General features: G+C 37.2%; 1 protein-coding gene across 1 annotated transcript in view; it reads left to right on the forward strand.

Annotated features, from left to right (window-relative positions):
* The window catches only part of LOC113407226 (neuronal growth regulator 1), a 616,762-nt gene that overhangs the window by 407,898 nt on the left and 191,941 nt on the right, over positions 1-16,923 (forward strand). The gene's annotated exons all lie outside the window — the stretch shown is intronic.

Here is a 16,923-nt window from a genome sequence, read left to right on the forward strand (position 1 = left end):
CCTTCCCTTTATTTTTGGATTTAAGGAAAGAAAATGTATAGTACTGAATCCTCAAAAATTCATCTATCCTTCAGAAAGGAAATGTCTTTTGATTTCAGTTTAAAAAAATGTTTTTCAATGGACTTTACGCTGCAATGGATGAAATCCACTGTAGAATAGATTAAATCTGAGGATTCAGGACTGAAAATCACTTTCAGTATCAAACAGTCCTTTACATATGGAGTCACTGATATTAAACTCTGTGATTAATGGGCTGCCAATTAAACGGTCTCATAAAAATGTCATCATTATGAGAACTGTTCAAATGGTTTTGTATCCCTTTAGGAACAATTAACAGTAATTCAGGAAATGTTCACGTCACCTGTAAATTTTGAAACCCAATGAAAAATTCTGCCTGTTAATGTGGAGTTGTTATGAGTAGTGAGGGAGATTCAGACTAAGATATTCAAATACTTTGGTCTGCTATGTAGTGAGGACACGGTGATAGTCTTAGTAAAATATGCATATTCTGAGGAAAGCTATACAAAACTGGTGATCTTTTTTTAGAAAAAGATGTATAAGAATATTTAATTTTTTGTTTCAGGTGATTTTGTGTCCCCTTTTCAGCAGAAATGGGCAAAATGATTATCTTTGCATAAAAATCACATGAAAATTAGAATTTTAAAACCATCATTCATTCAGATTAGGCTTTGTCTCCTCAGAGATGGACTAATTATCACCTGAGAAGTAGTGTGTATTTTAGTCAAAGTTTTGTAAAATACGGTGGATTTTTCATTGAAATTTCTAGTTCATAACCAAACACAAAGCAAGTACAAACTACAAATAGTTTTGCATTAATTTGTGTAAGTTCTTGACCCTGTCTAGTTCTGAGCAATGTGATCTTCTGGAGAGCAGTGCCTGAATTGGAGGGTAGGGGTGAAGTGGTGGATGATCTCCAAAATATAATGTGATGCTGCAACTTTTTCTTTGCTTAAATTATTTTACCTTTTCCCCCCTAGTAGTAAGAACTGGAGAGTATAGTGTAGCCATCTATTAACTTCTTCCCCTTTCATTTTGAGTGCTGGATATCAGTATAGAAAAGGAGAGTAAATGAGTACACTGAGGGGGGACTTTACTTCTCATAAAATGGATGAGGTGAGTTTTGTGCGTAAAACGGTTAATGAGATTGTGGTTAAGTGTTTGAGTACTCTCTGTTGGTAACATATCCTCAACTTTAGAATGCAGTAATAGCCTTGCCTTAATAGGCTACATACAAAAATCTTGGGAGAGAAAACTGGAGGAATCAGTGTGTTTATTGAAGTCCAATATTTTTATTGTGGATAAAGTAAAACAATAGCCATGAATGGCAGGATGGAGAAGGATATCACTTTTGTATACCAAAAGCTACCCAAATGAAGGAAAAGTTACCAGATGTAGCCAGAATCAGAACTGCGGGATTTAAATGTTCAAACACAAAGGAATGCAAAAAAATAAAACTATACAGACTTAAAATGAGATACAAATGCACACGTTAACAAAGGGTTAATCATTGAAATGAAGAAATTGTATTAGCATCAGTCACGGATAATTAGCACCCTGCTAAAAGTCCATAAATCCTCACATAAGGGCTCTGAACTATGTTGAAGTTAGCCCTAATTATGTTGTTATTGTTGTTTTATAAATTCTTTTCTTCTCCAAACTGAGAAGTATACATTTTCATATTTGACTATTTGGCCTTGAAGACTAGAGATAGAAAATCTTCTTCTACAATGAAATGTTTCATATATTTCAGCTCTTCCAAACAGAATTCTGAATTTCATAATGTAACAAGAATTTCTCCCTGTTAAAGGCTAGTGCTTTGACTAAATCTGTGAGAACATATTCTGAATCAAGAACCCTGAATGAAGAAAAAAACATGTAATTCTCTCCCAGATAATCTATCTGTCGATTGAACACTGGTATTTGTGTCTGTGCTGCCAATACACCAATCTCTTCCATTCAGTACAAAGATTTCCAGAAACAGATCCCCAAAAGTCAAAGGGAGTAATCTGGTAGACATGCTGCCCACAGATAACCATCAAATCTTTTGGTTTAAATGCTTTTTTTTCCTTCCAAAAGGTAGCAACTGATCCATAGCATCTTCACTGTAAGTATTAAAATGTAGATAGTTGTACTTATATCAAGATTCTACCTCTAAGGCAGCAAAATCAATACTCTAATGCATTTTAGCATATGAGACAGTCATGTGTTCTTTGTTGCAATGAGTGTTAAGGGGAAATTCAAACTTACTTCCAAAAATGGTAACTTTATGGGGCTCAGATATATAGATTAGCATGACAGGTAGTTCTGCTCATTGATTAAAAGGAAGTGTAACTTCGGAAAGTGGCGGAGGATAGGGAATTAAACTTGACCTCTTCACTTTTAAAACCAATCTGTACTCTGGTGAGTCAAAACTAACCATTAATAAGCTGCAGCAAATGGGAAGGTTGTGCAGGTAGAAAAATATAAATGATTCCTAAGAGTAATTTTCTCTCTCTCTCTCTCTCTCTCGAACACAGCATCAAAGAAAAAAAAAAGATTTTCTTCCCAATAAGGTGATGTTTGAGGATTACATATTCATGTTAAAGGAACACTGCAATGTTGTTTAGTCTAAAAATGCTGTACGGTAACTGACAGGTTTATGCTGGCATTAACGTTACTTAGTGCTCTCACGTCATCAAAGCTACATTGCTTTGATGATTGACAGTAATACAGCAATTTAATATCTTCAAAAGATTTGTCGCTCTAATGATGCATTTGTGTAATGATGTATTGCTATTATATGTTATAAGGCTGCTCTGAAACACAAACCCTTAATATGAACACTCAGATGTGCTCTGCATGTTTTATCCCAAGAACTGTGTAAAAACATAGCTAAAAAGGAATATTTCTGAGAGAAAGTAATAAACACTAAAAGCCACTGCTAGCCTATATAATGTCTACGATCTTCCTTGATTTTTTGTCGAACGAAAACAGTCATTACATTGGTAAAGACCTATCTTGATTGTTCTGTTCATGAACTAATTGAAAAATATATACATAGTTCATTGTAAGAGTCTAGAAGTGAAATTCTGGGCCTATTTGAAGTCAGTCAGAGTTTCGCCATTGACTTAGTAGGGCCAGGATTTCATCTCAGAACTCTAATTCCCACTTTCTCTCTCTAGTTCATCTATGAGATACTACAGAGCCTAATAATGAGAAAATTAAATTGTCTTCTGAAACCCTTTTTCAGAGACTAGTAATTCAATTTCTTCTCTCTTTCCTATGGCTATGCCTTTATTTAACTGGGTATACAGTAATCACAATATGTCTTAACTCATTGTCTTTGCTCACGGGTAGATGTGCGTATATATATAAAATCTTTTCTTCTATTGGATGGTTGTTGGAATTCTCCAGATGCAAAACAAGATGTTTTTGATATTGAAGGTAAAATGTAATAGACATTAGTGACAAAATTAATACAAATTCCTGGATTCATGAGAAAATGTTGTATATACATGCATATATGTCTGGCTTTTCAAAGAATTATGAAATTCATTTTCCTATTTTCAAAATGTATAAGCAAATGAGTTATAATGATGTACTGTGAATATATTACCACAAACTTTATATGTGATAATGACATATATTACCTCAAACTTCATATGTGACATAGAATCATAGAATATTAGGGTTGGAAGAGACCTCAGGAGGTCATCTAGTTCAACCCCTTGCTCAAAGCAGGACCAACATCAACTAAATCATACCAGCCAGGGCTTTCTCAAGCCTGGCCTTTAAAACCTCAAAGGAAGGAGATTCCACCACCTCCCTAGGTAACCCATTCCAGGGCTTCACCACGCTCATAGTGAAATAGTTTTTCCTAATATCCAACCTAGACCTCCCGCACTGTGACTTGAGACCATTGCTCCTTGTTCTGTCATCTGCCACCACTGAGAACAGCAAAGCTCCATCCTCTTTGGAACCCCCCTTCAGGTACTTGAAGGCTGCTATCAAATCCCCCCTCACTCTTCTCTTCTGCAGACTAAACAAGCCCAGTTCCCTCAGCCTCTCCTCATAAGTCATGTACCCCAGCCCCCTAATAATTTTATTGCCTCCGCTGTTCTCTCTCCAATTTGTCCACATCCTTTCTGTAGTGGGAGGGCCAAAACTGGACACAGTATTCCAGATGAGGTCTCATCAGTGCCGAATAATAATTTCCCTCGATCTGCTGGCAATGCTCTTACCAATGCAGCCCAATATGCCATTAGCCTTCTTGGCTACAAGGGCACATTGTTGATTCATTAATCAACTCACTTAGGAACTTATTTTCAAAAGTGTTCGCTCAGTAAGGGTGCCTCAAATGTAGGCTTTATTTTCAAAGATGTCAAGCACCTGCAACTCCAAAGAGCATACATAATGGTTTTGAATCTGACCATTTTGCCAATATCTGTGTTCTGATTCATTTAAATAATGAAAATTTAACAGTGGGAATTTTGAGTATGCTGCAAGTTTCCTCTTCAGTGGCCTTGAATCATATCCCAGTGCCTTTCTCTGAGACACAGTGAAGCGAAAGCACATCGCAGTTTGCCTGCTGACTATTGCATTCTTGGAAGAAAATGATGGGACATAATGAAGTTAGGACTTAAAGTAGTCCTTTTACTCTTGATGAAGCATATGTAATTCCTCTAATATTTTCTGCAATTATGTGTGATAATATTTTGTACTTCTATAGCACCTTCCATCCAAGGAGTTCAGAGGACTTTGCATACGTTAATTATAACTTGCAACTCCTCAGATTACATTTCCATTTTACAGGTGATTAAACTGAGGCACAGAGAGGCTAAGAGGCATATTTTCAAAAGTGCTCTCTAACTTTGATTGGCAAACACTAGACATCCATCACATTTGAAAATAAAGCAATAAGTGTGCAAAATTTAGCACATGAAATTAGAGATGACTTTTTAAAATTTAGGATTAAGTGATTTAGTCTGTCACACAGGAAGATTGTGGCCAAACCAGGAATACAGCCCAGATTTCCTCATCCCTAATCCTCTGCTTTAGCCACTGAACCAGCCTACCTTTTACTGTGTGTCCACATAAAGCAGACAGTACCTTTCAGTGAATCCTCATTAGGATAACTCCTTTATACTGTATAAAAGATACTAAGAATCTATGATTTAGGACCTGTAATCTATTTTTTAAGGATTAGTGGTATAGCCTGTGTAGCTCTGAACTTTTTCTCCAGTTATTTTCAGTTACAAAAATCTGCTGTTACATGATTGCTAATGTTCTGAAAAGATAGTTGTACCAGGGAATTTTAATAGGTCAGTATAGCATCCCCACATGTACAGAATGGATTTACAAAGGAAGTGCTGACAGACACTTAACAATTGCACTACTGGTACACCCCTCTAATAAGAATCAAATAAGCATGCCCAAGTTTTCTTTTAAAAAAGAACTTTTTTTGTTTTTATGTAAAATATAAACACATAACAAAACAAAGCATAAAAATGCATGTGCAAGATGGAAATATCATATAAATAACAAAATTCGACATTCATCATTCATCATTTATAAAAGATGCAAAACAAACAAACAAACAAAAAACCACCCCTAAACCTGTAGGCGTCATGCAGGGCATCAATTATTAAAGTGACTACATAGATAAATAAGTGAGAATATAACCTTTGAGTATCAGGGACTAATATATACTAACTTGCAAAAGTATGTAATAGTTTAATGTGTGACCAGGCCCCTCATATTTTTTCCAAGCATTTCTGTTACACGGTGTAATTTTTCTATCAATGCAGTAGCAGAGAGCTCCCTAAACTAATCTATGTATGAGGGAGAAATTGCAGATTTCCATTTTCTCAAAATAACTCTTTTTGGCCACTAACATACTTAATGCAATCCATTTCTGAGTGCTAACTGGTAATACCAACTCGTTCAGCACCCCTAAAATACACAAGCTTGGAGAAGGAAAGAAAGCAACACTTAAAGTTTTTGAGAGGGCATTGAATATGGCGTTCCAAAATACACGCATTTTTGACAGGTATAGAGGATGTGTGAAAGGTTGTCACGTGGCTGTTTGCATCTCCATGTGAGTTACCAATCTAGCCTTAAACAAATGTTCCGGAGTACAGTAGTACCTGTTTAGTATCTTGTTCTGGAAGAATCACAAGGATAAGGAACTTGAAGTATCTTTCACATTAAGCCAGATATCCTCCCAGCTTTCTGTTGTGATAATTAGGCTAAGTAATTTTTCCCTTTTTTGTTTTTTGTTTTTTTGTTGAGACTGAGATTTAGGGGGCAATAGAAAGCATAAAGCCACTGATAAGTAATTCATACAAAGAGACTTTTGTTTCCATATTTCTTAACATGTTCCCCTAGAGGTGAGAACACTGAAACAAAGCAGTTGTCTCCTATTCTTAGATGAATCCTTGAGCATAGCTGCTGAAAGAAGGAACTGTGAGACAGTGGTAGCTGATATTTGTTCAACATGTAATCAAAGAAGGCCAGTCTATCATCTTGTAATATAATCCTTTTTCTATCCAAATTGTCTTAAGTGTGGAGTTGGCCTTGATTGTGAGGCACAGGTTATCCCAGAGTCATACAAGAAGAGAATTAGTAAGATCAGATGCTGTAATCATCTTAACATTTTACAAGATGGCCCATGTAGATGCGAATATTGAATTTTCCCGTAAGGGTAGGGGAAGCCTTTTAAGTTACTTGATTCCCTTTATTCTTTTATATATGGCATAGCTAAGCTATTTTCAATATCAAACCAGGCTGGTGTGTACACAGAGCTACTGAAGGGATGCTAGATTAATATAAATGCAAATCTGGCAACCCCATGTAACCTCTAGTTCAGGGGTCGGCAACGTTTGGCACGCGGCTCGCCAGGGTAAGCACCCTGGCGGGCCGGGCCAGTTTATTTACCTGCTGACGTGGCAGGTTCGGCCGATTGCGGCCCCCACTGGCCGCGGATCGCCATCCCGGGCCAATGAGGGCAGCAGGAAGTGGTGCGGGCGAGGGATGTGCTGGTCGCGGCTTCCCGCCGCCCCCATTGGCCCAGGACGGCGAACCGCGGCCAGTGGGGGCCGCGATCGGCCGAACCTGCCACGTCAGCAGGTAGATAAACTAGCCCGGCCCGCCAGGGTGCTTACCCTGGCGAGCCGCGTGCCATACGTTGCTGACCTCTCCTCTAGTTGCTCTAGATTTTTTAAGGATCTTGTGTGACAAGCAAGACTATTCTTTATGCCACATGAATTGCATGATAAGCCTATTTATTCAAGCAAAAAACAAGAAAGAGACCTGGAAAGGTAATAGGTTAATGATATAAATTAATCTAGGGCAGATATTCGTTTTGGCTATTTCTATTCTCCCCAGTATGGATAGAGGGAGGAGATGCCATCTATATACATCCTTGGAAATTTCTTTTAATATAGAACCCATATTTATAGAAACAATATTGGGAATATTAGGACAAATTTCCTAAATAAGTTATTTCCTTGCATATTTGAAGTGGAAAATGCTGAACCTGAGAAGGATCTGGTCTTTTGGATATATCCAATGCTTGTGACTTATTCCACTTAAAGTGAAAATCCAAGATCTTTCCAAAAATATCAACTACATTCAATAATGATGTGATTCATGAGGATGGGTTCTTCAATAGTATAAAAATGTCATCAGCATGTAAACTGATTTTGTATTCTTTCCCGTTTAAAGTCAAACCTTCAGTGGCTAGTGCTGATGAATGTACATTGCCAGTGGTTCAAGAGAAACATTAAAAAGGAGGGGCAAGAGGGGAAAGCCCCGTTGTATCCCTCTTTGTTGTATCTAGCTGAAATGGAGAAATAATTGTTTTAGCTGATAATAAACAATGTGAGAGTTGTATAATACATTGACCCCATTCAGGAATATTGGTCCAAATCCATTTGTTAGGACAGCCATTAGATAAGGCCTTTCAACCCTATCAAAGGCTTTCTCTGCATCTAGAGATGAAGCTATGGAGGGAACATCTGACATCTGAGCTTGCTGGATCAAGTGAGTGATTTTCAGAACCCGATGTTCCTTTAATGAAACCAACCTGATCTGTGTGTATAATTGATGGGATAATGGTGTTCAGTCATGTCACTAAAATTTTTGCAATTATTTTGCAATCTGTGTTCAATATTGACACTGGGTGAAAGTTGCCACAGTTGCAACACTCTTTATTCTTCTTTAATATTAAAATAATTAAATCAGTTCTCATGTGATGAGACATGGTTCCTTTTTGGAATGTTTCAGTGAAGACCTTTGAAAGAATATTAGATAGCTGATTATAAAATGTTCTGTAGAAATTTGCTGGAAAGCCATCCATCCTAGGGACCTTGCCAGAATTCATATTTGTATAGTCTGTTTGATCTCTTGTGTTGTGATCGCTTTGTCCATGAACAACACTTGTTCTGAAGATAGGGTATTAAAAGGCAGGCCTTCAATGAAAGGGTCAAATTTATTAGAGTCAAATTGGTTGTCTGATTTATATCAATCTTTATTGAACTGTTTAAATTGATTATTTATATCTACTGGTTTAAGGATGGCTCCCCCCATCCCCATCTTCTTGTAATAAGGAAGAAATGCTGTCATGGGCCTGTTCCATCTTAAGTCTCTGGGCAAGAAGTTTACCTGCTTTATCTCCCCATTCATAATATCTTTCTTAGATCCTGTTGAGTGCCAATTCAACTTGGCTGGATAAGCATTCATTATATTTATATTTGTCATTGAATAGAGAACATAGGATGTTTTCATTATTTTGGTCAGTTATGTGCATTCTCTGCAACTCATCTATTTCCTTGTCCAGAGAGTCTAGTATTGAGTCTTTCATTCTTCTTTTGGGAGGCATGCTTTTTGCATTCACCCTTACGGTAGCTCTCAGAGCTTCCCAGAAGATGATATCTGAGGTAATTGAGTGCTTTTTGTGTGTGTGTGTGGAGTTAGAGATGACTGAATTGACTATGGGACAAAACTTTGCATCTTTTAATAACAATGTGTTCAGCTTCCACCTTGAAGATTTCAATGACGTGTAACCAGTTTCTAAGGTAAATATAATGGGAGCATGATCTGAAATTGATATATTATAATACTGATAATTATCAGTAGCTGCTTCTAGGCATGCTGGAATTAGTTCTGAAGACACAAGAAAAAAGTCAGTTCTGGAGTAAGATAAATGTACTGTAGAGAAATATGTATAGTCATGCTTCTTGCGGTGTTTCAGTCTTCATATATATTTTAAATCAAATTCATTCATTAATATAGTAGAACCTCAGAGTTATGAACTGACCAGTCAACCACACACCTCATTTAGAACTGGAAGTACACAATCAGGCAGCAGCCGGGGGGTGGGGAGGGGAGGGGAGGGGAAACAAATACAGTACAGTACTGTGTTAAATGTAAACTACTAAAAAAAAAAAAAAGGGAAAGTTTAAAAAAAATATTGACAAGGTAAGGAAACTGTTTCTGTGATTGTTTCATTTAAATTAAGATGGTTAAAAGCAGCATTTTCTTCTGCATAGTAAAGTTTTGAAGCTGTTGAGTCAATGTTCAGTTGTAAACTTTTGAAAGAATAACCAAAACATTTTGTTCAGAGTTATGAACATTTCAGAGTTACGAACAACCTCCATTCCCAAGGCATTCGTAACTCGGAGGTTCTACTGTAATGAGGGTTGGCCTATTGTGCTTTGAGAGATTGGTCTCAAGTAATTGGATTTGTCCAGATATCTGTCTACTATAGTATTCCAATCGCCTCTCAGTAATGCAGGAATGTCTTTTTTTTTTATTAGAAAGAATGTCTGCAATGTCTTTGAAAAATTCAGAATTACCTCCACTTGGTTTGTAAATGCTTCCTAGAATTAACTTGTTTAAGTTGAAACAGCCTTCAGAAAGAATGTATCTTCTCTCAGGATCAGACCAAGACTGTATATATTGAGAAGTTATTCTTTTATGAAATAAGATGTATGTGCCTCTGCTCTTAGAATTTAATGATGGATGAAACTCAACATCTATCTACATCATCTTGATTCCTTTGACATCTATTTATGCTAGATGAGTTTCCTGCAATAAAGCTACTTGGAACTTTTTTGATCTGAGGTGTTTCAGGATTTTAGTTCTTTTGGAAGGTTGATTAAGTCCCCTCATATTCCAGGAACATACTCCAAGAAAATTAATGCAAAGTTTTAAATTGTATATTAAGACATATAACCTTATTCTAAAGATACATATTTCCCCATTAATATTGTAAAATCTCTAGGATATGGTCTGTATTATACATATTAGATACTGATTAGTTTTGAATGAATTTATGCCTTCAGTTGAGCCTCTAAGGGAGTCGGGTATACAAAAAGATCTATAGTTAAATAATATCATGTGTCTTCCAAAGTATATTTGTAACAGAACACAAAAAATTAACAGACAAGCCAGTGTGGGCATGTTCAGATCCTGATGGCTTCAGTTCCATCTTCCCCTCCCTGTATTATCTACTAATAGTTTAAACATTTCTACATGCAAATATATTTGAAGTCAAATATTACCCCGTAAATACCATTGGGTATTCAAAAACATGTATAATATATTTCTACCTACAGAAGTTTTTATGTATACATACATAAACATATATAGATATACACAGGCTCATCACTTGTAAATTTATAGTTGATTTGGTAAATCAAATATAAACTAGTACCAAATCTAAATATGAAAAATACAACAATATAAAAAATTCATGTTCATAGTATGTCAAATGCCCATAGTATGCACAAATTGAATAACTAATACTATTTAAGGTTTAGGTTATACTCTACTTTACATGTCAGGAATATTTACTGTTCCAAGGGGTGTGTGCTTACCATAACATGACCCATCAGAGGCAGAGCTCTTCAAGAGATTCTGTCTAGTTAGCAGTATAAATTGTGAAGCTAAGTGCAGATAATCCTTCAGTCAGTAGATGGTGCTGTAAATCCCAGCTTAGTGTTAAACTGTTGCTTTATGCATTGCAGTGCTATTCAGTTGTTGTTATTGTTCAGTCCCAAAGGAGATCAAAGAAAAGTTCAACCTAGCTGGTTATCTTCTAGGAGTGGGAAGATTATGTAAGTGAATATTACCATATCTACATAGAATCGTAGGAAAACAAACTGATTTTTAAACTTGTTGAGGTATGCTTTTATGATGGCCAAACCTGGCCTCAGTCTGAGTCTCTGAAGTATCTGGAAAGCTTCAGAGGAGGTTTTGCCAAATGCCCTCTGGAGTCTTCTAAATCCATAGCGAAGGTGGATGGGTACTTGATGCTATGTCTGACATTGGTCCCCCTCAGAATATGCATTATGCCATTGAATGCAGCCCTCTTTTTGTTAAGTTCAGCTGAGAAGTGAGGAAAAGGAGAAATTTTGTGGTTTCAGTTTTTCTGACAACATTCATTAACATTACTTTAACGTTGAACTTCAGCAGTTTGAAGATGATGGGTCTGGGCTTAGACTCCTGCCTTCTATTACCAGGTATTCAATGAGCTCTTTCAATGTCTAATGGGGGAATTTGGGGGGTCCAATTTAAGTATGTCAGGGATCAGCTTCTGAAGAAAGCTGATAATATCCTTCTCCTCTAGACCCTCAGCAATGCCCCAGAGATGAAGGTTCTTTCTTCGAGATCTGTTTTCTAAGTCATCTTGTTTTTCTTCCCGTTTGTCTAATCTAATCTTGAAGGAGGCAGTTTCAATGGCAGGTTTTTTTAGCTTATTTTCCAAGTGAGACATTCAGGATTTTACATGTTTAGAGAGTCCATGAATATCTTTTGAGGTTGAATCTAGTCAGCCTGTGAGGAATTTTTCAGTGCTGTAATATCTGGGCTAGGTTCTGCTGTAGCCTTGCAAACTCTCCCTTAAGCTGCTTAGGTGATTCAAACTTAGGTCTTTTGTTGCCTCTCATTTTTTATTGGAATTCATATTCAACAGTTTGAAGTTTATCCAGGGGTTTAATTTAAACTTTTATGTCAGAAACTTATTGCCAGTTTGTTAGGAAAGTAATTATTAGAGATTAATTAATAGGCGGGAGTGAGGCGGTCTGGGACTAGGCAGCCATCTTCCACATGGGTACCATGCAACCCTAACCCAAGTTTTCTACATAGTAGTTGTGATGAGTTAGAGCAGTAGCAATTTGTTATTCAGCACCCTTTCTCCCTAACAGTACCAAGAAGCAGTCTTTTGTCAATACTTATTTACACATTCACTTTCCCTGCAGATATTGTTTCTGTTGATAATTTTCAACTGGACTGATGACTGCTTACCAGATCTGGGAACTAATGTTGTTTGTGTGGTAGCAGAGTTGTGCCGAATACATAAACCTGTCACTTCTGTCAATATGGAGTGGCAGTGATATTGACCTCTGCTGAGGCTGAGTATTATCACATTCAGATTGCAAAGTAAATGCCACAAGCGCAGTTACAATCAAGGAATGGTTAAGAAGGCTAGAGATAGGAGAGAGGAAGTTGGGGAATTTCCTTATGTTTATGCATTTAAAGAAACAACCTTGGGTTTCTAGTGAGGAGTGCTAGTTAGTGGCCAGTGAGTCTAATCCTGAATATCTATTTTATGGATTTGCAAGACACTACACTTCACTTATTGTCTTCTTTCCAAATTGATGTTGGTAATCAGAATTGAAAAAGGCATTAATTACCCCCAAGATTAGACAAAACCTGTCTCCAAATTTCATGATTGATCCAATCCCCAGAGAAATTTAGGTTGGAGAGTTTTTAATCTCATAATTTTAAAAGGATTTTTGACATACAGTATTGTATACTTTTGTAGTGTTTTATGCATTGTTTTCTCAGTGTTATAAACAGATTGTGTGCTTTCCTATTGACAGCTTCCCATGTAATTGTTATCTCATAAATTTAGCTATCACAGACTTAGCCTACTTTTGTGTAGATAATTACAAGGTGGGATGACTTACCTAAACTGAGTAGTGTGATTATTTTTAGTATGCACGGGTAGAGTGTATGGAAAGTTATTTCCAGGGAAGCAGTGTGGTCTAGTGGTTAGAGTAGATGATCAAGACACTTGGGTTGAAATCCTGATCCCACTGACATCATTAGAAAAACTCCACTAATGTCAGTGAGACAAGGATTTCAGCTTTGATTTCTGTTCCCATATCCACCACTTACTTGCTTTGTAACTGTGAGCAAGTCACTTCACCTCTCTGTATCTCAGTTTCCTTTGTAAAATTGGAATAATACTCACCCAGCTTTTGTCAGTTGATTTCCTTCATGTTGCAACATGATCTTTAAACAAAAAGCGAGTGGCCCCTATACAATGTGCTTTTAGATGCAGGATTATCATACAAACTTGGGAAAATAAAGAGTCTTTCACAAACTGGAGTAGATCCTTTTGGATGAATAGAAAAATACTAACATTCCATATATGATTCACTGGAGCATTGCCCTCTGAGATGTGAAATTTGATAGGGTCTTCTCTGTGTAACTGAATAAATTCCATAAGTTCCTGGAGAACTGGAAGCCTTTCACTGAACCCTTTTTGGACTTTGTACCCAGTGCTTCCCATAATATTTTGTAACGTACACCTCTGATCCCATTGAAACTTTTTTCATCCCTGTCACTCAGTTCTTGCTTTAAGTGCTCCTAGAGCTAAGGATTAGGATTGTGAACAGTCCTCTGTAGGAGATACATTATCACATTTTAAATCTTTTATGATGTAACTTCCCGCAAAGAGGAGTGAGGGTGGATTGTGTATCCTTCTCTTTTTGTGAGGGTGACAGAGTGCTGTAAGCAGTTACAAATAGAGCCCTTTGCAGGCCAGCACCCTGGTCACTTAGGATATGTCTACACAGGGATTACAAACTTGTTTTTGGCCCAGGTCAGCTGACTCAAGCTCTGGGGCTGAAAAATTGCTTAAAAGTGGAGAGGAATTGCTGAACGTGGCTATCCTGCAAGGGTAGAGGGTCTGAAAGCTTGGGATCCAGCCTGAGCCTGAATGTCTACATGGCAATTTTTAGCCCCTCAGCTCAACCCCTGTGTGCCTGAGTCAGCTGACCCAGGCTAACTGCGGCTGCGCCTCAGGCCTTCTAACGCTGTGTAGACGTACCCTTAGATCACCCAGGACACCGAGTGCAGTTAGAATAGGAAGGAGTTAAGTAGCTTGATTGAGTTGGGAAGGGTAGAATGAATCACTTACATCTGTAGAGAGCCTGATGAGCTAAGGAGGTAATTAGCTCACCAACTGGAGAACCCACGTTTAAAAACAAGCTGTATAAAAGGCTGACCAGGGAGCAGAGGTGGGCCTCCATCTAGCTGCTGTTGCACTGTGTTGCACTGGAAATAAAGGAAGAAACAATCGTAAACATATTTTTATACGTTACTCCAGTGAACTCTGTGAGACGTATGATTACCAGGAGGGTTTGGAGGCGCTGACGGGGATGTCTGTTCACAGTGTGGTGTTGGTTATTGATATCCTGCTGTGTCTATGTGGATTGTTGATTGTTTGGGTTGGATGAGGTTGTCCCATATGACATGTCTTCTACTTTCACTTCTCTAATATAGGGTAAAATTCTTCTAAACACAGAGAACCTGCATAAAGCACTCGCATCACCCCTTTTACAGAAAGCCAGTCTAGCCCTTGTGGGAAGAGAAGCTAATATATGCTTAACTATCTAGATCCAATTACCCCAGAGCCCACAGAGAGGGCATAAAGGAGCTGTGGCTGCTCCTCCAGCCACTAAACTGGAATAGAATCCATAGAGAGTCTGTGATGCAGCCCTGTCACCTGTGGATTTCGTACTCCACCACAAGCCACAATGAGATTTTACAATTTCCGAAATGCAACCTTATATGCCAAATGTATGCACTTTGAAAGATTAATCTGCAAAGTGTTCCTTGGTTTATTCACTGAAATAGTTTTCTTAAGCCAAAATTAGTGTCTGTGATACAGTGTTCTCATACAGTGCCTCAACAGCATACACCGTACAGCACATTCAAGTAGGTGATAGTACATACAAGCAAATATATGTTTTATGCAGTATAGAACAACAACATATGTTTCTGTTCATAGTGATATTAAATAAAATTTTCCAATAAATTGATTCAACCTGGCAACAGTGGCACATAACAGCAGCAAACCATATGACGAGTAACAGCTGGTTCTTTTGTGGAAGATTACTTTTCATAATTTATCTCTTATGAACAACATGGGGAAAAACCATCCTGTTGCAATTTACTGTATCCTATAAATTATTTCACTAGATTTTATTACTGTTCAGTTCAATTCATATTTTTTCCATTGCAGTTTTATCATTCCTACTTTTTGGAACTGGTGTTTTCCGTCTTTTTTTCTCCTGTGAAAGAGTTGGAGTATCTGGGACCTGTTAGTGAGTAATAGCTTGATAAGTATAGAAACTCCTGTGTAGAGAACCTGCATGAGGCCTATATACCAATTACATCCTCAAAATAAGGGTTAAGTGGAACTTAAGCAATGAACAGGCCTTGTACTCATCCTCTACATGGAGTGAATTTCTAACACAACTAACTATTTGAAGATTTTACCATTGCTCTGTACATTGTTTGCAAGGTTCTTAACAGTTGACCAAATCTTATCTGTGTTGTCACAGTGTGGATAGCAACTTCCAGCAATTCCTCCCCCTTTTTAAGCATGTATATTCCAAGGTGTGATTTATTATAACCACTGTTGTGCATTTTAGTAAGGTTTCATTAATGTTTTTCAATTTATTTTATGTTCTGTTGTGAATGTTTATAACTTTGTGCAGAATTTAAAGGTATTTTATTTGTTCTTTAGTCTATTGAGAACTGCTCAAAGGACAGAAAAATGAACTTTCCTTCTAAGGATCTCAAAGTGCTTACAATAAACCTGGAAACACTTCTGTGCAGTGTTGGGGAAATTGAGGTTCAGAGAGTTGTGGCAACTTGCTCAAGGTCACAACTTAGGTCTGCAACAGTACTGTCAGCTGACCCATGCTTCCTGACAGCCAGTTCGTCCTTTGAGCCATAAACTGTCCTTCTTCAGAATAAATAACTCATTCATAACTGCTTCCACAACAAGTGATGTATACGCATATCTGAGTTGTTTTCTGAACTTATTTTGTATCAAATAAATATGTGGCCATTACTGTTAATTATGATACCATTTTTGCTTACTATGTAATGGGCCGACCCAGATGTCTTTGCTCAGTTTTGACTTAGCTCTTACTAAATCCGTTTTTCACAGGGATCAAAGGGATTTTGCCTGAAGGAAGATTGAATAAAGAATTTAGCACAATATAAACACTCCTCAGTAGAGAGATATTGGCTATTCCATTGCTCAGTTATCTTTTTATTTGTTCTAGTTCTTGATTTTTGAAAGCAGGCATCTACGATAGTGTATACAGATTTCTGGATGAGCTAGAATATACTGGATGTCTACGTTAATAAAATATTTTGATTCAGAAGCTTTAGTCAAAATGATTTTTTCCCATTAAAAATATATAAAATGTGTCAGTTTCCCAGTCAAAGCAGCATGTTATATTTTATAAAAGTCAATATATACGGAACCATATTGGTGAATTTCATCTACAGTGCTAGAAGCTTGTTAGATCTATGCTCATTTTGCAATTGAGTTTATCTGATGTATGTTGAGATTAGGAAACTCTAATCAATTATAAAGAACATGTGTATACCCCTTCCTGGGAAGTAGTTGTTAAAGTATCACTTGTTAAACTTTCTCTTTCCTTAGAATTGTTTTCTGTACGTAGGAGAACAACGGCTATAATAATTGCCCAGTTTTATTTGGAATAATTTTGTCAGCAATATCCAGAAGAAAATCATGAGTTTGTTGTTATACCTGAATGATGCTTCATGCACCTCCATTTAAACTTTCTCTAAGTTATTCTCTCTCGC

The sequence above is a fragment of the Terrapene carolina genome, unplaced genomic scaffold (genome assembly GCF_002925995.2).
Source record: "Terrapene carolina triunguis isolate 2854851 unplaced genomic scaffold, T_m_triunguis-2.0 Scaffold210, whole genome shotgun sequence".
In the NCBI taxonomy this organism is placed as follows: Eukaryota; Metazoa; Chordata; order Testudines; family Emydidae; genus Terrapene; species Terrapene triunguis.